At 44.4% G+C, this 22,950-nt stretch overlaps 1 long non-coding RNA gene across 1 annotated transcript; it reads left to right on the top strand.

Annotated features, from left to right (window-relative positions):
* Positions 1–894: 894 nt before the first annotated feature.
* Positions 895–16,559, top strand: LOC116100471. Its single transcript, XR_004122593.1, has 6 exons — positions 895–1,095; positions 2,716–2,800; positions 11,266–11,438; positions 14,014–14,132; positions 14,542–14,735; positions 16,346–16,559. It is a non-coding gene; the product is annotated as an uncharacterized LOC116100471 (long non-coding RNA).
* Positions 16,560–22,950: the final 6,391 nt, after the last annotated feature.

The raw sequence follows: 22,950 nt of genomic DNA, 5'->3' as shown, positions 1-22,950 counted from the left end.
AACAATCCCGCCCCTCCCCCCCCCACACACAGTTCTCCTGTAGTCTATCTGGTCTCCAAGCTTCCTGTGCAGGGATTTCTTAAACAATTGCTTCCGGAGTGGGAGTGGGGTGGCCAGGAATTAAAAGGTCAGAGAGGCAGGTTGAGGAAAGCAATGTGAGATTTCAGGAAGTCAAACACAGCGTAGCTAAGACTTTATCTTAGAGTGTGCTCCTGGTATGTCAGCTGCAGCCCAGAATCTTCCAAACCAGGTCAAAGGTACTAGGAGATTTCATATTTGTTGGCTCTGGACTAGGCAAGAAATTGCCACCCACCCTAGTGCCTCAGCCCTGTAAGGGATGTGGGAACATTCCTGGGCATGGTATACCCCAAAGGAACAGAGTAGGGTTGTGGCAGGCAGCCTTTGGAGAAAAGTGCTCCCCAGAGGAGGAGGTTTTGGCAGCGGCTAGTAAAGAGGGGTATCAAACAGGAAATGAGTGGACAGAGTCGCCAAGGACAGAAGGGTTGAGCTGTGACTTGGTGTTTATATAGACAGGAAGCTGAAATTGGGAGGAAGAGAACTCAGGGTCAGACAGAGGGTCTGGAGCCAGAGGGACATCAGGTAGCCTCCGCTTCCCATGGCCTGAGCTCTGCAGAGAATGGAGGGAAGCAGCCAGGCAGTGAAAGCAGAACCCTGTGTGCAGATGAAGTTTGCGCCCCTGCAGAGCACTTTTCCATGGATGTGTTTTTCTTTCCGACTTTATAGTTAATTTATTTATCTGACCACTCGGGAGAGGAAAGGAAGTACTGTTTTATGAGTTCGGGACAAAATAAAAAAAACAATAGCACATTTACGTGCCTTAATTTTTCTGTTCACTGAGATATATTTCTTTTTATTATATTTGACAGCAGTCAACAAACAGCGAATACACGGCAGAGTGCAGCTCTCTCAGCACAAAATGGTTTGTATTCTCTGTGCTCAGGGTCGAGAGTTCTTAGTACATACATCATTTGAGGCTTTCTGAGTTGATCCCACAAAGTAACATGCACCGGCCTCCTGACACAGATGAAGAAGTGCAGCCAACCCATGGCTGAGGAGGGTAGCCCCGCCATGAGGGTATGTATGGCTCCTCTTGGTAGGAGGAGGTATCAGAGAGTATAATGGGGGTGGGTCTTTAGTGGAGGTGCTAGGACTTGAGTTAGTACTGTAGGAGACATCACATCGTATGAATGCTCACATGTGTGGCACGCTGGTAGGTATCAGTGGCAAGGAGTTACATGGTATAACTGTTTTTTTCCTAGCAGGTTCATGAGATGTTGTAGACCTGGGGAATCCTTGTCTTAGGATGTTGTTCTCCACAGAACCTGGACAAATAGGTTTCTTGGGTCTCTGGTCCAGTTCGAAACAGCCAAAGTGTGACAAGGCTCAGAAGGAGAACCTGTACAGGGCAGGTAGCAGGGGTCCCAGGTCTCAACCGCTTCTGTGGCAGTGTTAGTGCCACCAGCAGGCAGTGGTGGGCAGTGATGAGCAGCAGTGATGGCAGCAGTAGAGGTGGTAGTGTGTGAGCTTGGTCTGCCAGGCAGGTCCAAGGTCCAGTGATGAATGCTTCAGGAGAGAAAACTCTTCTTCAAAGTGTTACAGTTCAGTAAATAGCCAGACTATTCTCAGTGGGTGGGGGGCGCGGGGGGGAGAACACCAAAACCAAAACCCTGCGCACTTTATTCCATGTGGACAGGTACTTTTCAAACATTGCAGAGAAGCATAGGATCCAGGGATAGATGCTTTCCATTGGCTCAGTTTGAGATGCTGGTGATGCTCTATTTGCATGGGGAAGGCCTTCAGGTGTTTTCCCTATGGGGCTCATCGTCATGGTCCTTTCAGTGGGATGTCATAGTTACATGTTTGAGGGCACATAGAGTTAGGCAGGGAGTGGGCCCCACTCCTACCATTCTCTATGCTGAGATTCATATGGTGTGAGCTCACTCAACCTTACCAGTCCTTCTGTCTGGAGGCATGGTCCACTTGCCCCACATAAGAGAAGTCACTCTAATTCTGAGAAGTGTACAACACTGTCAAACTAGGAAGGATTCTGGCATTGTGGGAGTGGGTGTACTGTTCATCTAAGATTGGCCAAGAAGACTCATTGCTCTACTTATAGTCAGAATGTAAATTCTTCTTATTCCAGTGCCTCTAGTAGCTCAGACTTCTAGTCCCACACCTTCAACTTCAACTAGTCATTTGAGCCAGCTTCCAAAGCTTTCTCAGGGTGTGGGTGCCTTTCACTTCGTTTGGATGCATGGGTGTATTCTATTCAACACACCCTCTCTTCACACAGCAAATGCTGTGCCACTAGGCAGGAGATGGAACATGCACTTCACCAATTGTCTGCTTAGAGCATACAGTGGAGAGCAGGCTGTAACCTTTGCAGGTTTTCACTGAAGACTTGGGCACAGCACCAGGAAATGTAGGTGCAGATGGACAGATAGATATGGCTGTCCACAGCCATCAAGCATGGCTTCAGTCTTGCAAGATGCCCCAAGAGCTATGTAGCCTACAACACCAGACTCCAGCTCTGTCCTCTTCTCCACGAGCTATGATCTTCTAGTGACGGTTAGTCCTAAATGCTCAGCTCTTTGCTGGCATCTCTGTGTCTATAAAGGCTAGCACCCGAGAGCAATAAAGCCGTTCAAGATCCTCTCTCCCATCCATTCTGAACACTGATTTATTTTCTTTCAGTGAGCCCTTGGCTCCTAACTCCAGTGAACCCTGCATTTCCCAAGAACTTTGTAGGAATAAGTTCATCAATGTTCATGACCCACAGGTATGTGGACCTGTAATGACAGCTTTCTACAAAGGCATTTTCAAATTTCCTTTCCTTAGAGGAGAGAAACGTCTGAAAACATTGTGAGCAAGTTATCCCAGTGTCCGTTTTCCCCACTTAAAACCTACCATCTGAATCTTATTCTGTGAAGCATATAGCAACTGTATGGATGTAGTCAGGAATTCAGTTTTATAATGACATTAGCAGACACAATATGCTCTGCAGTGGGCCTGGCTGGCCCTTGGAGTTGCAGAGACAAACAGGGCACAGACTCATGCTACCAAGATGTATTACTCAGAGTATTAGAGACACAGGCATATCTTCACAGAGTCCTATAATGGCCATAGCAAATGACTAATGCTAGGACAGAAATCCCAGAAGGGTCAGGTAAATGGGAAGAGAGATTACCCTGGGTGGGGAGAAACTTATTCCTTACTTGTTAGGTTCTACTTTGTAGAAGAAAAAAAGAGGTACCTGCACATCTCTGAAAAGTTAGGCGCTAGAAGTTTCCTTGGGTCTACAAGAGAAGGAAACAGGTTCTGAATACTTAGTGTACTTTTTTTTTTTCATTTTAAAATAAAAACAGAGATATGGTAAGATCCTAGGAATATGACTCCTTTTTGCCCTGCCTCTGCCACCGGAAGTCCTGCATTAAAGGCTGCACCCTTGAGAGGCTCCAATAGGTTTCCCCCTCCCCGCAGATACTATCCTTCCAGTGACAGCAGAAAAACAGAGAAGCCACCAGAGCCTCAATGTAGCCCTGCCATTTGTTCCAAAGCCCATATACTTGGTGAGGACCACAGGTCTCCTGGGAGGAGTTCTAAGCTGTGTGTTGTACTTGCTTCACATGGGTTCAGAATCTTCCTGATATGAGCCAGTATGTGAAGAGGAAGGCAAGCAGTACGGCAATGTCTTCCCTAGCATTATCTCTCTCTCTGTGGACTTTCCCTCTGGATCAGCACATTGTGGGGTTCAGTGAGAAGACAAAGGCCTAGACCAAGACTGCTCCTGGGAACTCTATGTGTTTGCCTGTGGGAAACAGGTGATGCCAAGCTTGTATCCTCATAGGGAGCCTGCAGGTGACTTATAAGGGAAACATTAGCTAAGGAATGAATATGTGCACTTCATTTACTCAGAGCTCCTAAATCCCAGGCTCCACCCCCACCCCTGTTCTATCATGATTCAGAAAGGATGAAGAGGACGGGGATCATTTAGGCAGAGAGAACACACACAGACACACACAGACACAGATACACACACACACACACACAGACATACAGAGAGACAGACAGAGAGAGGGAGGGAGAGGGAGAGAGACACACACATACAGAGAGAGAGAGACAGAGAGCTGACTAAAGAAACTGGAGTCAATCTGGATGGCAGGCCCAAGCTGTCTACTGTCATTACTTATAATTGAAGGTAAAATGCCACACACAGGCTCATTCATTTGAAAACTCAGTCCTCAGCTAGTATAACTGATTTAGAAAGTTGTAGAATTATTAAAAGGTGGGACATGGCTGGTGGAAGTGGATCACTTAGAGTAGGCATGAAATGTTAGAGCTCCTTCCTCTTCTGGCCCAGGTCCCTGTGTCTTGATCCACGCAGAAGGAAGCAAGCTGTGTTATGCTCCTGCAGCAACAACCAGAAGCCTCTCTTGCTCCCGTGCCTTCCCCACCATGGTGGACTGTGCCCCTCCAGAATTTGAGCCCCCTCCCCCGAAATTCCCTTCCCTTGAGTTGCTTCTTTTAGATGTTTTAGTGCATTGCCAAGTCAACTAATTAAAAAAAAATAATCACAGCCTCACCTCTTGATCTCAATACAGAAAGACAAAGCACAGAGAGAGAAGAGCCAGGGAACAGCTAAGGCAAGCTACGGCTCTGTTACACGTCCCAATTTTTCCCAGGTAAAATAATGCAGGGATAATTAACAGCAAAACAGTTAGGGTTGTGGGACATTCTGAAGCATCTTCAGGTACCCACGGGACATTTTGAGTTAGGGCACACAAAGTAATATTTACCTAGTTGTCCTAAAGTACTTCATGGAAGTCCCAGATCTAGGTTGGGGACTCTTCCTGAACCCCACACTTCCTACTGTATCCCATTTTCAAAGGCAGAGGAAGAGACACTAGCAGGAATGGGAGATCCAAGCTCCTCCACCCTTCGGCATGTCCCCAGTGTGAGGCCTTTGGGGCCAGACAAACTGAAGTTCTGTCATAAGAACACGTTACCTGGGCCAGATCCTAGTTTTCTGGGTCATATCAAAGAGGGTGTTCTGCGCTCATATATAAGAGCCCTTAGAAGAGTAGACGACTGATCTTTTCAAAAGGGGCTTCCAAGTTTCTGTGCTGGGGGCTTCTGAGGACAGACTTTCAGGATGTGGTTCTGAATCTGGTATTCATGAAGACTGAGACACTAGAGGTATGCCTTTAATGGCCTCCACTAACTCATGGTCTTCCTTTATGCACTTAAAAAGAGAACCCTTCCTTCTCGTGACACCTCCATTTATTTAGAATTAGCATGTAAAATCTTAAATTAGGCATTCCGCACTTGGGTTCTGACAGATCCATTACTTTTTATGCTGAGAGAGTTGAGTTAATTTTAAATTATTGAGGCCTAGCACCTGAGCGAAACGAACATCTTCAAACAGCCTAGGCATCCATGGGCTTCACTAATGCAGAAACACAAACTGGATTAAAATCCATTTCTACTCCGCTGGCCAGATACATATATATATATATGACAGACCCAGGGAGAGAAGTCTGGTACGGCTCTTCATTCTGCCAGAGTGCATCTGGGGCAGGAAGATTCCAGGCTGTGTACCTAGCAGTAACTACAAGATCGACCTGTCGATGCCATCTGCCCAGCTGCACAGTGGCTTTGTGCTTGGGAGTCCACATGCATTCTATTTTCTGCCAACTACAGTGTGTGTCGCCAAGACTATGTCCTTAGCAGCAGAGATGTCTAGAACAGAGAAGATATGCATTGTGGTTAAAAGTGCTCCAGCTCCCATTGTCCCCATCACCCTGTGGCCTTTTCCCCAGACCCTACTTCTTACTGGGTATCAGCCAATTTGAGAAGTGACTTCAGACACTGGCTTCCAAACCTGACTAGGCTCCCTCAACACTGTGCATGACCAATACACTTAAAAAGCACTCACTACACTAGACCTCTAATTCTCTAAACTTTCTACGTCCCTCACTACCACCTTGGGGTAGAGTGCCCCATGTCTCCCTTGTTAGATGGCTTTAAGTTATGGCATCAGTCAGTCATGCAAAACAGAATCAATGGGATGGGGGCAGTTACCTCTCATCTACCAGAACTACTCTAAGACACCTAGGTTACTTTGTGGCCAGCCAACAGATCACAGAGACACCCCCTCAGTGTGGACCATGCCCCAAGGACCCATGCTCTACAAGGACATCTATGTTCTCTGGGGAACCCCTCTTCTTGACAGTGATCCAAGATTTCCACAGGAACCGTTTCTCCTTGACCACTGTTCCACCCTTTCATCCCCAGCACAGACCTCCAAGGTAGCTGCATCTCCCAGGTGTCTGCCCATCCTGTCCACAATGCTACTTAGGGTGACAAATCCGATGAGTTTCCGAATAGTTTGGGGTTGATGGACACTATCACTTAGATGTGAATTGGTCATTGTATTGTCTGCGAAAGCTTAAGTTGCTCCCCAAGCCAATGACAAATACATTGATTCTGCCAATCCAGCCATTTTAATGTGCTGCATGGGAAGCCAACAAGGTGTTGGTAGGCCCTGTACTATTTTAATCAGGACCCTCTGAGTCACAGTAGAGATGCCAGAGTTTGAGAAGATGTGCTATAGCTAGGTGTGAACTTCTACAGACTGTGACCATCTTAGAGAGGGACTGGAAGTACCTGTATTGGAGTCTGAGAGAGTCCAGTATGGGGCCTGTGGGGACAGGAAAGCCTTGAAGGATTAGCACTGAGCGGACTGCTGGAAGTGGTGCTGAGCCTCCAGTAAGTCTAACTTGATTAGCTTACAAGTTGATCTTTGACCTTGATCTCAATCCACTAGAGGGTGGCTTCGGGCAAGAAACAACAGACAGCCGGGGAACCACTAGGGTACAGAACCTAGGGGATGAAGGATCAGAAACTTTGAGAGGTATGACTCAGCTTTGCTTTGTTGCAAAACCCAGAGGACTGGCTGATGCATTCTGCCAAAGACTCCAGTGGGTCTTTGCTCTTGACCTTGGCATTAGGAGAAACCCAAGTCTCCCATCAGGTCCATCCCAGGCCAACCGCAGCCCAGCAATCCAGCCCAGACTCCAGAGGCCCATTGGTCTCCTTGGCTTCCCAGGCAGACCAGCCCTCACATCCATCTGCTGGGAAACAGGCAGTGTGGCACTGAGGACTGTCGTGTTCCGTTTTAAAATGCCACAAATAACAGATTTATAGATTTTTCTAAATACATTATTTTAGCTTGACAGCATTAATCATTCATGCTTCCTTCTTTCATTTTTCTACCTGCAATGGATTATTGAAACAGAAAATAACAACGGGAAAGGCTAGCAGCAGTATCAAAATGTCAAGTTTGTACTTACAGTTGTATGGGCCCAGACAGGGTCAAGAGCCCCAATTATTTGTGTATGTACACAGTGGTACGACACGAAAGGTTATGTCACCTGCAGCTATTTTCTTGCAGATTTAAATAGGGCTGATATTCAGCTGTACCGTGAGCTGCTGACATGGAATAGAGAATTGTAAAATACTGCAAACTCTGGTGTCAGAACCTAAAATATGAATTGGGTGATTTCGAGGTCTCGCTATGGGCAGCACCACATGTCAGGGTACGAATCTACTCAGTTACTTTGGATTATTTCTGACCTGCTTTGTTGGCTGTTTCTTCACTTATACATAAGGCAAGAGTAAAACCTCAGGACCGGGATGGGGCTAGAACATGAAGCCTGTCTCCTCTCCAGTACTGTAGGCAGAGCCCCAAAGAAGACACACCTAAGGCAGTATGGCCAAGTCAATACTTGTGTGTAGATCTTCAAGAGTGTCATGGAGGTGCTTTCATTGGTGACAGTCTGTCAACCGAATACAGAGGGCCTGCCCTGAATTTATTTTGGATTGTTATTATTTAGAATAACATTGTTGTATGGAAAGGTCTGTGCAGTCTTCCATTTGGTCAGTATGTGTGGAGCTGAATTTCTTTCTCATTTGTTTTCATCAATGAACCATAGCCCTGAGTTTTCTTCATAAATATTTGACAAGTTCCTACATTTTAAATACGAATGACATAATACATAAGAATAGTAGAATATTCTGTAACATCCCTAACCAGACCAGCTGAATTCTATATGAGGTCCACCATCACTCTGTTCCAAGCAAACCAATAAAAAACTAAAGGATTACTCAGCTTTAAAGAAAACTAGACTATCTGCTAACTCTGTGTGTGTGTGTGTGTGTGTGTGTGTGTGTGTGTGTGTGTGTGTGTGTGTACATACCACCACTGAGATTACTGCACTTCAAGTGTCATAAAGTTGCCCCTTCTGACCCTACCTTCAAGAGCAGCTCCCTGGATAGGTTCTATAACAGTGGAGATGTATTAGCATGTATGCTGTTCCTGGTTTTCCTACTATTTCAGACACTGGGATGCAACTACCTAAATTAAGTCAAGGTTGTATAGGCAGAAGAGAAAGCTGAAGCTGACTGTTTCCAGTTTCAATGTATTTTGAACTGCTACAGAAATGCTGTCTGAAGAGACATAGAGAGAAGTTGGTCTTCAGCCCTCAGCCTACCCTAAAGGCAGCATCTCATTTTCCATGTATATTGCTTCTGTTGTCAAATACCTGAAACTTCAGCCCATCTACATCCTTCCAGTGCTTTAGGATAGGATCTACATCCTTGCTAATTCTATATCAACTGTCTTCAGTGGCTTTCCACTTCTAATCCATTCTCTTTCAACTGCAAAGACCTTCCCCCTTCCCTGGCCCTGCTGGCCTCACCTCCTTCAGAAATCCTCATCAAACAATATCTCATAAATTAGTTAGAACCAATGGAAGAAACCGAGTGGATGGCTATGAATCTAGGTCCAAAGAACAACTTACATCAGGTTGAGAAGCATGTGTGGACTCTCAAAGTAGGAAGGGGAGAAGATGCTTCTAGGTCTCGGCCCTTGATAGAATGAAGGGAAACCAAGGGGGGGGGGGCGCATATCGCATAGTACATGTAGATGGACATTAAAGACAGCATGCAAAATGAGAGGAGTCAGTCACAAAAGAAATGTAGCATCATTTCCTTTACACATATCTTTGGTAGGCAAATCTATGGAGACAGAGAGTGGATGTCAAGGCTCAGAGACAGAAAAGAATGGAGAGTGACTACTCAGGAAGCTGAATTTTCTCTTAAGGGTGTGAGAAATATTCTGAAATTAGTGGCAATGGTTGCTCAACCTGGTTAGTACACCAAGATCAAGTAAATCTCAAAGGTTATATGCCATGAAAATTATGTCCAAAGAAAGGATGGAGAAAAATTAAAGAAAAATTATGAACCAAGGATAGCAGGGTCTCAGGCAGCCTCTTCTCCTCTATGTCACCTGTATCCTTCCCTTTGTTGAATGGCTCTATTTTCTTACTGGTTTCTCCATCCAATCATGATCAAGTGGCTTCCCAAGGCTCCTGATCTTATGATGACTTGCACAAGAGATCAAGCACAATGAGACTGGGATTTGAGCCCTAATTGCAGATATCCAGGAAAGACACTTATTGGACTGGTCCCAATTAGATCTCGTTCCCCATTTCTGAGGCACTCTACTGTCACCAGGTATGATGGTTTGTATATAATTGCCTCAGGGAATGGCACTATTAGAAGGTGTGGCTCTGTAGGAGTAGGTGTGGCCTTGTTGGAGTAGATGTGTCACTGTGGGTGTGGGCTTTAAGACCCTCATCCTAGCTGCCTGGAAGTCAGTATTCTGCTAGCAGCCTTTAGATAAATATGTAGACCTCTCTGCCTGCATCATGCCTGCCTGGATGCTGCCATGTTCCCACCTTGATGATAATTGACTGAACCTCTGAACCTGTAAGCCAGCCCCAATTAAATGTTGTTCTTAAAAGAGTTGCCTTGGTCATGGTGTCTGTTCACAGCAGTAAAGCCCTAACTAAGACACTGGTGGAGGAAGATTTGAAGGGTAAATAATCCAGATTCTCAAAAAAAAAAAAATCATAGGGAATTACAGGAGGAGAAACATCTTAGTTACTTTTCTATAGCTATGATAAAGCACCATGACCAAAAGCAACTCATAGGGGAAAGGATTTATTCATCTTACAACTCTTAGGTCACAAGTCCATCACTGAGGGAAGTCACAGCATCTAGATAGGAACCTGGAGTCAGGAACTGAAACACAAACCATGGAAGAATGCTTTTTACTGGCTTGCTAGTGATGGCTTGCTCATTCTGCATTCCTATTTATCCTAGGACTGCCTGGCCAGGAATGGCACCATCTACAATCAGCTGAATTCTTCCACATCCATCCCTAAGTAAGAAAATGCTATAGGCATTTTGTCCACAGGCAAAAATACTCAGATGGCAGCACAATTTTGTCAATTGTGTTTCCATCTGCTTAAATGACTCTACCTTGTGTTAAGTTGGCCTAAAATTCAACCAGGACAAGGAGCTTCAGAAAAGGAATGGAGGAAGGTCTGATTGCCTGTGGACCATCTGATACTAATCTTACAAAGTGCAGGTGACATAGAGAAACCTGATGTACAGACAGAACTTTTGTTCTAGTCATACTTTAAACTTGGCACTTCCCGTGTCTTTCTATGACTTCTGTTTCCACAGATCTTGTCTTCTCAATGGATTAAAATTTTTTGAGATTCATGAGTCATTGTTTTTCTTTTGTCTTATATTTCTGACACCTCAGATAAGACCCTAGAGCAGTGGTCCTCAACCTTTCTGATGCTGTGACCCTTGAATACACTTCTTCATGTTGTGGTGACCCTCATTCAGAAAATGATTTTCATTGCTACTTCACAAATTTTGCTACTGCTATGAGTTATAATATAAATATCTGTGTTTCTGGTGGTCTTAGGCATCCTCTGTGAAAGGGTTATCTGACTCTCAAAGGGGCTGTGATCCACAGGTTGAGAGCCACGGCTGTCAAGGCTGATAGAAGACTTAGATAGGGTGGAGGTCCAGCAAGATATGGAGCCAGATTTTACAAACCCATATGGTATTGATATTTGGATGGTGCCTTTTAAAAGGTACATGCAAAATTAACATTGGAAACAAATATTTACATAGACTGAGAAACTGAAAGTTATGCAATGTCAAAGACCAGAAAATATCACCTACATTTCAAAAATCTTATTTCATTAATAATTTTTTCATTAACCCAGCATTCTGATATATCATTTTAGTCCATTTTTAAACTATCCTTTATTTGGTCTGCATTCCCTTTGATCAACAATATCATAATTCTGTTCTCTACAGTAGGAATGAAAATCCCTCTGTATGCATGCATACAATATGAAGATTCACAGCCTGATGAATTTTCTGGGCGATGGACCACTGCAACTTTGTGACATACAAATTTGAATTCTTGTACTTTCTGATTTTCTTATTCGTCACTGAAAAAGGAAAAAGCAAGATGGATGTCTGTAACTGTATGTATAACTTTATACCGACTGGGAATCCATCATACTATATGAGACCTTAATCAATTTGTACATTTCTGATGGCAGAATGAAGTTTCACATACTAGCATCTGGCTTCATATGCTTTAAACCTTTTTAACTGTCCACAGTTCTGTGGCTGTGCCAGTGGACCTGTTTGTATTTCACCAGAAGTTCTGATCCTGTGCGACTTCCTGTGCCTGTTGTATGTTTAGGCTAAGATTGAGTAAGAAACATAAGTAGCCTGCCAGCCAGAAGTGTGGCCAAGAGGCAGATAGGGGTAATGTACGTGCATAGAACACCTCCAATCCCCACATTAGTTTATCTGCACTCAACTTCCCCACACACTGCAGTCAATTCAGCTCCAGCAAGGAAAAAGGCAGGCTCCCACACCAGTAGTAGAACCTTAACAGTCTTCAAAAACTCATGACCACAAGCTCACATCCCTCAGTCCCATCTGAAGGATTGAATGGAGTCTGTGGAAGGAAGGGGCCTGAATATTCAAGCTGCATCAGCTTCAAGGAAAACCACCACTGTTGGGAGACTGGGCACGTTGGTACATTATAGAGCTGGTGCATAGGTTGGATGGACTAGAGTAGAGTCATTCTTATTATTGTCTTGGCACTGAAAGCTGAGGGTGGCATCAGACAGTCCTTGCCAATTTTTTTTTGAAACACAGTGTTCTACCTAATTATGGGAGAAGAGATCTATGCCTATCCAGGTACTACCCCTACTCCTACCCAGACCTCAAACCAGCCATAGATATTACCCAACCTAATATTCAGTCCACTGTAGATGGGCTAATCAAGGAGGGATATGACTCTTGCTGTGAGGATCAAACAAGATGATAGATGTAAACATCTTTTACAGATAGAAAGTTGACTACCAAAAACACAGTCAAACAAAGGATTCACAAGGTTGAGGGTCCTCCTTAGAATAGTTCCCAAGGATCACTGTTTGCATCTTTGGAAGGCGCTAGTACCACCCAACAAACAGAAAGCAGTTGATTAGGAAGCACAAAGGGTCTATTCTTTTGTGAGGAAGTTCAATTCCAGCCTTTACACAATGATATCACTGTCACAGACATATCTGCTGCAAACTCACATACATCTTGAATATGCCATTTAATGGATATTAATGCACTTGGATTTCATTTAAGGCTCACTGGCAGTCCCACCCTGACCCATCACCTGCCTTCCTACTGCTCCAAATCTTTTATTTTGGCCAAGATTTTAAGTTACTTAAGGATGAGTTGGTAAGCTGATGACAGAGAAGCAATGTGTGTGCTAAATGTGCAACTGCCTCACGAGATGCTGTGCCAGTAGCTTCACACAGAAGCTGGCCTCCCAAAGAGAACATGCTTACTGGTTGTATAAGTGACAATTCCAGAGTCCAAAGGTGAGATGATTTGAATACAAAGCATCCTCCACAGGCCTGGGTGTGGAAGGCTTAGAGACAAGCTGGTATTGATATGGGCATATCCTTAACCTTTTCCCAGGTCTCCCTCTCTGCTTTCTGACCAGAATGATGTAGGATGCTCAGCCATACCACAGGCCCAGAGCTGTGGAAGCAGCCATTCAAGACAGGCCAGTTCTTTCCTCTTTGTGTTTTTCTCCAGTATTTTTCATAGCAACAAATATTGGACTAACAGGTGGCTGTGGGCATAAGTGGATTTGTTAGCACATGGGAAGCTAGAGATTATTCTCTCTTCCACAATCTCAATCTTTGTGGCAGGAATGCAGTAGCTTTTAGTTCTAGGTGTCCAATTCCTTGGTCTGAGTACACAAGAAAGCGAGAGGCATCTGTTTTTGAAACAATTGATTTCAAATGTCAGCTTGCCTCTATTGAGAAGCAGCTGTGCACTGAGCATGGAGCCTCAGCTGAGGGATTTTCCACATCAGGTTGGCCTATGGTCATGTGTAGCAGGTAGGAGTGGTGTGCTCTTGATTGCCTTAATTGATGTGAGAAGACCTATCCTAAAAGCGGGCAGCATTTTCTGGTACCAGCACAGGTATGAAAGGACACGGAAGAGAGAATGTTCTCGTTGCTTTCTTGACTCTCCCTCTGGCTGCCAAGTTAATGTGCCCTGATGCTGAGGCTGATTTCTTCAGTGATCAGAAGCAGTGTTCTTGAACTTTCAACATGGACAGAGGGTCAGCTGCTCTCCTGGAACCTTTCAGGTCTTTGATGCCAGGCTGGGGCTGCTGAGGCCCAGCATCCTGAGTGGAGCAATTACCTGGTTCTCAGCTTTTCAGGTGTGATAGAGACCCTGTTCCTCTGGAGAAAACAGAGTAATACAGTCCTCAAAAGCCATATTGAAGTTACCTCTGTGACTTTTGACCTCTGATGAGATAATGCAACATTCTTGAATAAAGCTGTGGCCAGCAAACCATGAGATCAGTCAGTTGGGGTTGAGGCATGAACCGATGCCAACAAGAAGAGGAAGGCCACCCCCTCTTGCAGGCTTACAGTGGAAAAGGGAGGTCTTCCAGAAACCTTACTCAGGCAAGGGAAACACAGGGGAAAACTGGCCACACAACAATGACTCTCCCCTCCCACTTCTTAGAAACAGCTGCTCCAGGACTTTGGTCCAGAAATACAAGGCTCCACTGTCCATCAAAGATACATTTTTGACCCATGTTGGACGGAAGCAGGCTGGAGAGAGGAAACATCACCCCAGCACAGGTTTGTCTTAACAAGTCAAGTTCAACAATGATTCTGGTGTTGTACCCCTAAATCCTCAGTGTCTGTGTAGTAACATGAAATACATTAATCACAGACAGCTGTTAATTGTGATTCTTGAGAAAGACGACATAAACAGATTCCTGCCAATTGAAAGTTTTAATTAGATTTATTAATTCCAGAATGCAGTGGAAACTGTGGTGAATATTGATTGTAATGGCCTCTATTTTAAATATAATTAATTCATGATCTGCATAATTGCTCATTACCTGTACCTTAATTATGGGGCATAAAACATTGTTTATCACTAACATAGTACTAATGGGAAGACAGGCTTTCTCCGATAACTTAGGATTCTTGATATTTTGTTGTTGTTGAAGAGAGCAATAAGACATTTCATTTTCTTTAGCAGCAGAGAGAGGGAGAGAAACCAGGAGCCTGTATCTCTAATGACAACGGGTATGCAGAGACAGCCTGATAAACACGGGTTCTCTATGATTCTTTCAAGACTGTGTTCTCTGACAAGATAAAGTAAATACTCGTTTGTGGGACTTTACAACTGCACAAGGCTACAGCTACTGTCCAAGGAAACTGGAAAAAAAAAATGTAAGGACAAATACTCCGCTTCTGAGGCTGCTCGTGGGCAACGGGGGTATCCTAGCAGCGTGACAGTCTTCACGTAATAACATGAAGAATTTCATGGGTTTTCTTCATCTTATTGCTAGTACTGGCACAATACATCTTTCTTAGGGGAAAAATTAGACAAATCTATGGAACTTTGTGTTTTTTCTCATATCTCATAAATCCGAAAGATAGTTCATGTGCTTATTACTGTTGGCATTTTTTTAAAAGTCCAAGCAAAAATCTGAAGATGATGTGTGTACATGAGCATGTGTACATGTGTGTGTGTATCTGTGTGTCTGTGTCGAGAGAGAGAGTATCATGTTACCAGAAAACATGAGTTATGTGAGATTTTAGTGACTTTGGATTCTGGAGTTGTTTTAGTAACTCTCTCATACAGGCTGTGATGAAAGATGAGGGAACGGTGGTCTGTGGACATCTGCTTTGGTCTGTGCACAGCCTAGCATGTCCAGTGGGGGTTGTGCACCTGTTTCATGGAGTCTGTGAATGTCAACTGTAATGACTGACTTAATCTGGCCGTAGCAGCAAAGCAAAATTATGGGAGAGCCAGGGAGGCAGCTACCAGAACCACTCTCCCTGAGTGCTACCTAGCTTCTGGGAAGACCGTTCTGGAAGAGAGTTCATTCTCATGGGCATCTCTACAAATTGGAGAAACCTTCATAAAATATGAGTGAATGTATGTATGTGTACATGTGATTATGTCTATGTGTGTAAAGGCACTTGACTATGTGTATACATACATGTGTACATGACTGTGTGTGTACATGTATGTGTGTGTGTGTGTGCAAATGCACTTGACTCTATGTGTGGTTGTATGTGTGCAGATGTATCCACATGTGCATGTGCTTGTGTGTGTGTATGTGTCTGTCTGTCTGTTGTGTTTATGTCTGTACGTCTGTGTGTAGAGGCAGATGTTGGCTATGGTTTTCCTCTTCTACTTGTTTCCACCTTAGTTTTGAAGACCAGGACTCACATTGAGTCTAGAGCTCTTCATCCAGGCCAGGTGGATGGTGTGTAAGCTCCCCACCCACCAGAATCTAATCTATCTAGGGCTGGAGTAGCAGGCACATGCTGTCATGCCTAGCTTTCACATTGTGCTGGGGCTCCAACTCAAGTCTTTACAACTCTAAGTCATCTCTCCAGCCCCAGCATCTAATTAATGCATTAAAATGTATGTTTTACACTTTTTTGAAGTAGGGTCTCTCTTTGTAGCCTATGCTTGCCTTGAACTTAACATCTGCTTCCCTTAGTCCCAAGGTCAGGGACTAAATATGTGAGCCACTTGGTTACTCTTGTTTTCTGTACTGGGGATGGAGCTTTGAGACTAGAATCCTAGGTAAGCATTCTATCACTGAGCTGGCTCTGGCAATGCGCTCAAAGCCATACTTTCTGAGCTATGCATGCAATCCTTACAGTGGATCTATGTGTCCTTTATCGTAAAACCAGCTGCCTGCCAGTCAGTCCCTGATATTTTTGATACATCATAAAAATGATAAGCCAAATAATGCATAGTGCTATGCTATTTACTGGGAGCAAATGACTTATTTTATCTAAATGTTCAATTCTGTATGAAGTCTTAGGATGATGTGAAACTGAAACAAAAGAACAGAAGGAGACAGACAATCATGAACAAGCATTTAACAGTACATCATGATCCCACCTGTGTGTGTTTCCTCTGCCATCAAGAAGTAAACATGGTTAGCAAATGTCCAAGTCTGTGACAAAACCTATCACCAACAAAAGCCAATGAAGTACAAGAAAATTCCTGGTAAATAAAATTATCACTCTCAAAGCAAGTATCCTTCCCTTGATACTAATCCTAGAGGTAAGGGCATCTTAAACCTCTGTAATGGTGACTCTTCTGTATCATCTTGATCAGATTGATAGTCCCTGGTTGTATTTTTCCTTCTGAACCACCCTATGGGCTAGGAGTCTGAACTGAAGAAGAAGGAAAAGTGAAGAAGCCAGCTGAATCCCAGTTTTCATCTCTCCTCACTGTAGATGTAATGTGCCTAGCCACCCAGAATTCCTGCTGCAATGTCTTACCCTGTACCCTTAAACCCCAAACCCAAGTACTCTCCCCTTCTCTCTTCCCTTCCCTCCCTCCTCCCCTCCCTCCTTTCCTGTCTTCCTTCTTTCCTTCCTTTCTTGGGTTGCTGCCAGGTATTTTGTTACTGTAGTAAAAAAAAAAAAAAAAAAAGAAAGAAAGAAACAAAAAAGAAAAAAAAGAACAAGCTTAACATGGTCCCCACCCCAGGGGCTACAGTGCATCTTGCTGGGCTCCTCCTGAAAGGTTGCATTAGGCTCAGAAAGTATCCTTAGGTATACAGAGCCTGGGTAGCATCAATTCAGACAATTCTCACCATTCTGGGAGGGGAAGTTTGATGTCCCAGTGTCAGGTGCTACTAGATGGGTTTCTTAGGAGGCCTGTGTTCTGGTCTTGCAGCTGACTGCCTTCTACATTTGTCTTCATCTTTGTGGCCCTCTGAACCCTAATGTTCTCTTTCTATAGAGACATTGGCCATATTAAATTAGACCCAACCATGGCCCTAGTTTAACTCCATTTCTTCTTTTGGTCGTGTTTGAAGGGAGTTGGGGTTAAGAGATCTATATACTGGGCAGAGAAGGCTTACATCTGTCCTATACAAACAATGATGTGAAGAAAATGTTCAGAAGGGAGAATTGCTTTATGGGTTATAAACTGTTAAGAACACTTTCAAAAGCATCCATTCCTGAGTCTAGCAAGATGGCTCAGCTAGTAAAGACACTTACTGTTGAGCCTGAAGACCCGAGTTCAATCTCAGGGCCCTACAGGAGAAAAGAAGAGAACTGACTCCCAAAAGTTGTCTGGTTGCCCTCTGACCTCCTGCACAGGTACTGTGGCCTACATGAAATAACGAAAACAAATGCAATTGAAGTAAAATAATAACTCCACATTTCCACCCAGAGCCTATGCAAAGGACACATCTCCAGCAGTGGGTCTCATCTGAGGAAAAGAGTGGCCCCTGAACACATTTGGTAGTATCTGGGGGCTAGATATGGTGGTTTGAAAATTCTTGCCCCAGCGAGTGGCACTATTTTGAGCTGTGACCTTGTTGGAGTAGGTGTGGCCTTGTTGGAGGAAGTGTGGGGTGGGCTTTGAGAGAGCTTCCTTCCTAGCTGCCTGCAAGCCTGTCTTCTCCTAGGTCCCTTCAGAACAATAGGTAGAACTCTCAGCTCTTCTGTACCATCCCTGCCTGGACACTACCATGCTTCCTGCCTTGATGATAATTGACTGAACCTCTGAACCTGAAAGCCAGCTCCAATTAAGTGTTGTCCTTATAAGACTTGCCTTGGTCATGGTGTCTGTTCACAGCAGTAAAACTCTAAGACACATAGTAAATGGGATGAGTGAGGAAACAGCAGGCAAGAAAATGCACATAGGGGTCTTCAGTGTTCTTCAGGGTTACCAGAAGCGCTATCAGGAACCAAGTGCCTTTTTCTACAGGGTTGCATTCAACCTGGTGACCCTTCTTTACCCTGAACCCTTTTTCAAGATTATCAGTTCAGTGATATCCCGAGTTTCACTTCCAGGCCTGATGTGCTTGCTAGACTAGCCTTGAGAAGCTCATTGTCCTCCATTTGGCATTACCGAACTATGCTGCATGTTCCTCAGGTGAGGTTCCCAGGGAAGCTCTAGGACTGAGGGGCAGGCTGAAAGGGTCCTGGGAAATCCATCTCCATCTCTGAGCAAGTGAAGGGACAGGAGTTGGTATAAAGAGAGCTCTCTCCAATGCTTCCACAGAGGCTCCACAGGTACTCATCTGATCTGTGCCAGGTGGGAGGAAGGTAGGCAGCTGTGTTTCTTGGAAATGGGCAAAAGCAGGTAGAGGCTGATTTCAGCTGAGCTGCGGGAGTACTCTGAGCTGGGACAGGTGATTCCACTGGTGGTTATAGGTTCTCGAATGAGGGTCATCTCCCAAGATCAGACTCATGGATTTACACCCCACTTTACACTCAGGAAGTCAGTTTATCTCCCTAGCATCACTGATAAGCAAACACCTTAAGAAAAAGAATTTTCTTTTAAGAAAAAGAATTTTCTTTTTCTATGATGAAAGGTGTCAGGTCAGAGCATCTGGCATAGACTGCTGATATGCACTGGAGGCTCAGAAAGCCAGTCTCTGCCTCCTGCCTGGGGGACAGCCACATCTGTTGGATGGCCTTTGGTAGACATTGAAACAAAGACCCAGGACCACTGGATTTCTGAGTTTTATGGGATTCCTTGGGTCAAATGGGTTCTATGGAAATCATTCTGAGGGGCAATAGAGAAGGCAGTAATTATTTGGCAAATGAAACCTGTACTCCCTGTACACATAGCCTGCTCTGGTCATTTTCTCTTCCACCCAGTCACCAATTCTCACTGTTTCACACTGGCTAAACACAGCTGTCGACATCTCCAAGCCTCCACTTCGCTTATAAAATGGGGCCCACAACAAAGCGACTCTGCTACTAAGAGGCGGATCTGGGCTGTAGCTGTGAGCAGTGGCTGAGATTCACTTTGTGAAGGGGAGAGTTAAGGATAGCAGTGCCTTTGTGATATGGTGGAGCGCACCTGTAATCCCAGCACTCCAGAGACTGAGGCAGGAAGATCATGCATTTGAAGCTAACCTGAGCTACATAGCGAGACACCATTTCAAAATGAACCAATCTATTGATCAGTCAGTGGAAGGCAGCATGGGCAAGGGCAGTAGGAGGGCTTTACACTCACCAATAAAGTTACCACTTTCCTCCTGCACTCGAAGTAGCTGTCCAGGAAATATTCTCAAGTAGTTGCTAAAATCATGGTGGGTGGGAATCCAGATCCCAAGGTTTCTGAAAAAATCTGCTGTAGCCACACCAATTTACTAACATCTGTCCATCTCTTGGAGGTCATTGAATGAACAGTAGTCCAGGTTTCATTTGTTGTTAAAGCGCTGCCCAGGAACATAACAGTATCTTCCATTCATATTTCACAATTACAAGGCAGAGAGGGGATCTGAAAAATACTTCAAGATTTGGGAAACTGAGGCACAGAGCGGGAAGAACATAAGCCTAAGGCCATGAGACTGGCTACAGCTGAGCTAAGATTAGGTCTCAGCATTTCAACTGCCGAGTATCAACTTATGAAGCAAATGGTTTCGAGGGCTGGGAAACAAGGGAGGGGACTGCATGATTATCAGAGAAATCGATCAACAAAGTCACCGTTTAATTAAAAAATATATCAAAACCTTTCTTGATAATGATCGACCTGCTACACTGGAGCAATTAAAGCCGTGATTTTATTTACTGAGTTACTGCCAACTCCGTTGATTTTTTTTTCAATACCCCTGTGATAACTCAATTGGAAATATGTGGTGAGACATAGTCATATGAAGCCCTTCCTTAAGATAACTTGTGTCACAGCCAACCAGGGAGTTCATGTGATGGGCCCACTGCATCTACTAAGTCTCCTCTGTGCCATTCAGGCTCCAATGGCTCTAGCGGGGCCTGTCAGGAGTCTTAGCTGGGGCCCATATTTGAACGGGTGAAGTGTGCACCCCTCCCAACATATTCAACAGCTCTGAGGCTGCTGCACATTTGAGGTAATTAGGGATGGATGCTTTTTAAGGTTTAATATTAACTTTTGCAAATTAAACTTTCATTGGAAAGTTTTTTTTTTTTTTTTTTTTTTGGACCGAGGTACATTGCTATGGGTATGAATGGTTTGTACCCTTCAAAATTAGGTTGAGATTTGAACATGCATTGTGGTAGCATTAGGAAACGGAGTATTTTGTGGATGGCTAGGTTATGAGGGCGACCCCTAGCATGAGATCAGTGCCTTTACAATAAGCAACTTTTGTCCTTTCTCCTTGAGGTGACACAGAGAGAAGTCAACATCTATGAACCAATAGCCAGACCTCACCAGACACTGAACCTGCTGGTGCAGTGATCTTAGGCTTTCCAGACTTGAAAACTGTGAGAGATAAATTTCTGTTGTTTATAAACCACACAGTTTGCAGTATTTTGTTATAGCAGCCCAGATGGCCTAAGATGGCAACATACCTCCCACTCCCACGTGCCACTTTGTGGATGATATTGAGGAGGAGAGAAAGCCTAGGATTCTCCAAGCAGACAAGCTCTTCTGCTTGGGAGTCACGGTGGAGTGCTTTTACTCTGGTCTATACACCCCAAAAGTCAGGGGAATGCTGCACTTTGAAAAGCAGAAAGGCGGGCCTGCATTTGTTGAAAGCTTTGATGGATGCACACTTGCCTAGTTATATGCCTAGAAAGTGTTCACATCCCAAGAAAGGATCCCATGATTAATTAAAATAGGGACATGCCACATATACCACTTGCCTTTGTGGATTATCATGCTAAAAGTCCTGGGATGTTGGAGTCAATATATTATCTTACTTCTTGGTTTTCCATTTTTCCAGTTTGCTTTACCACAAAATGCTATCCTATGTCATGCCTATAAAAAAAGAAACAAAAACAAAACAAAATAACAACAAAAACCATGCAGAACCTATTTGAAGAAGTTATGCTGAGGTAGAACCAGGCAGAAACTGATTATTAATCAAAAGAGGCACAGGCAATAGAATGAACCATCTGCCAGGGGTCGAGAGACCTGGATTTTGGTCTAGACTCTTCCGTTAATTAGCTATGTGACTTTGGGGGAAATCACATTCCTCTGGGCCTAGGTTTACTTGCCTGTAAAATGAGGGTCTCTAATTAGGTCATTCCTAAGGCCTCTTCTGGCTCTAATGTATGATGTTTTCTGATTTGAGAGATTTATCTACTGGTGGGCTGTCTCTCTGTCTGTTAGCTGTCGTAGCTTAGGTTGGCAGTTGCAGGGTCTGTAAAGCACCTGGAATCTCTCCCAGAGAAGGCAAAGTGAGCTGCAGTACCCCAAAGCCATCTGGACAGTACTGCCACATGTGTGTTCCTGGCCCACTGTAGGATGTTGGCTATGCCCCACCCCCCACATCCCATCTCTCTCTCTCTGTCTCTCTCACTCTTTCCCTACCTCCATCCCTTCCTCCCTCCCTTCCTCCCACCCTCTTCCTTCTCTTCCTCTCCCAGAGAACCCCTTTGCCTACTACCCTAAGACAAGAATTTTGGCTTATTTTGTTTTAAGATGATTTTCTCTATGCATCCTAGGGCGCCTTCAAACTCACATCCTCCTTCCTCAATGTCCCAAGTGCTGAGACGATCACCTGGATATTATTATCAGGTTTAAGAATGCTTGGCAGGGAAAAAAGACATGCCAAGCATTGGACTATGACCCCACTCAGCAGTATGTCAACAGGGCCATGTTTAAAAAGATCCTTCATGGGACTCTCTCACTGGCTGGATAGTCATGGGGACCCCACTGAAAAAAATGCCTAGAAGATTGTAGGATTGAGATACCCATGTAGAAATAAGTACAGTCTGAGTGGCATGTGTCTATGATGTGTTGGTAGTATTGAGTCTCTACATCTGTATAAAAGGGCAGGAAATGAAGAGCCACATGATACCACAGGCCACAGAAGAAACTCTTTCCTCTCCATGTGTCAGACAGTGGAGAGACACGGATACTTCTTCAGGACCATGGTGAGCTATGATGCAGTATGGGCAGCACCCATGGGCTTCATATATAGCCTTATATGCCAAGCTCTGGATGAGCTCTAGGCTCTCCATGTTCCATCAGGTGGAACAGCAAAGACAGAGACATCCACAAGGGCACATAAGGATAAAACAGTCAGAAGCAGGTGTCCTTAAAGAAGAATGAGTGGATGAAGGGACCCCAGTTTCTCCAAGCTCAAGAAGGGAAACCGGCAGAAATATTCCCAGAGATAAAGAGGAATGAGGAGGGCCCTGCAAACTCTCCTCAGAGCAGTCTCTGCCTGCTCATCCTAGAGTATCATCAGTCCATGCCTCAGGTCTAAGTGAAGATGGCGCACTGTTACACCATGTTCCTAGTTCCAGAATCTCCTATGTGTGATGTCCTACTATGTGTGGTAGTGAATAGAAGAAATGAGAGGCATAGATAAGAGATGAAAGAGAACCTCTGGCCTGGGACAGAGCATAGAGAGTATCATCAGGTCATGTCCTTTCATTATAATAAAGTAGGTGACTGAGGGAAGGCACTATTATGGTGGGAAATATTTAAGTATTGACAAACATCTTACCTTAGCAGGGA

The sequence above is a fragment of the Mastomys coucha genome, unplaced genomic scaffold, assembly GCF_008632895.1.
Source record: "Mastomys coucha isolate ucsf_1 unplaced genomic scaffold, UCSF_Mcou_1 pScaffold21, whole genome shotgun sequence".
Taxonomy (NCBI): domain Eukaryota; kingdom Metazoa; phylum Chordata; class Mammalia; order Rodentia; family Muridae; genus Mastomys; species Mastomys coucha.
Note: the sequence above shows the minus strand (reverse complement) of the source record. Positions and strands in the feature narration are given on the sequence as shown.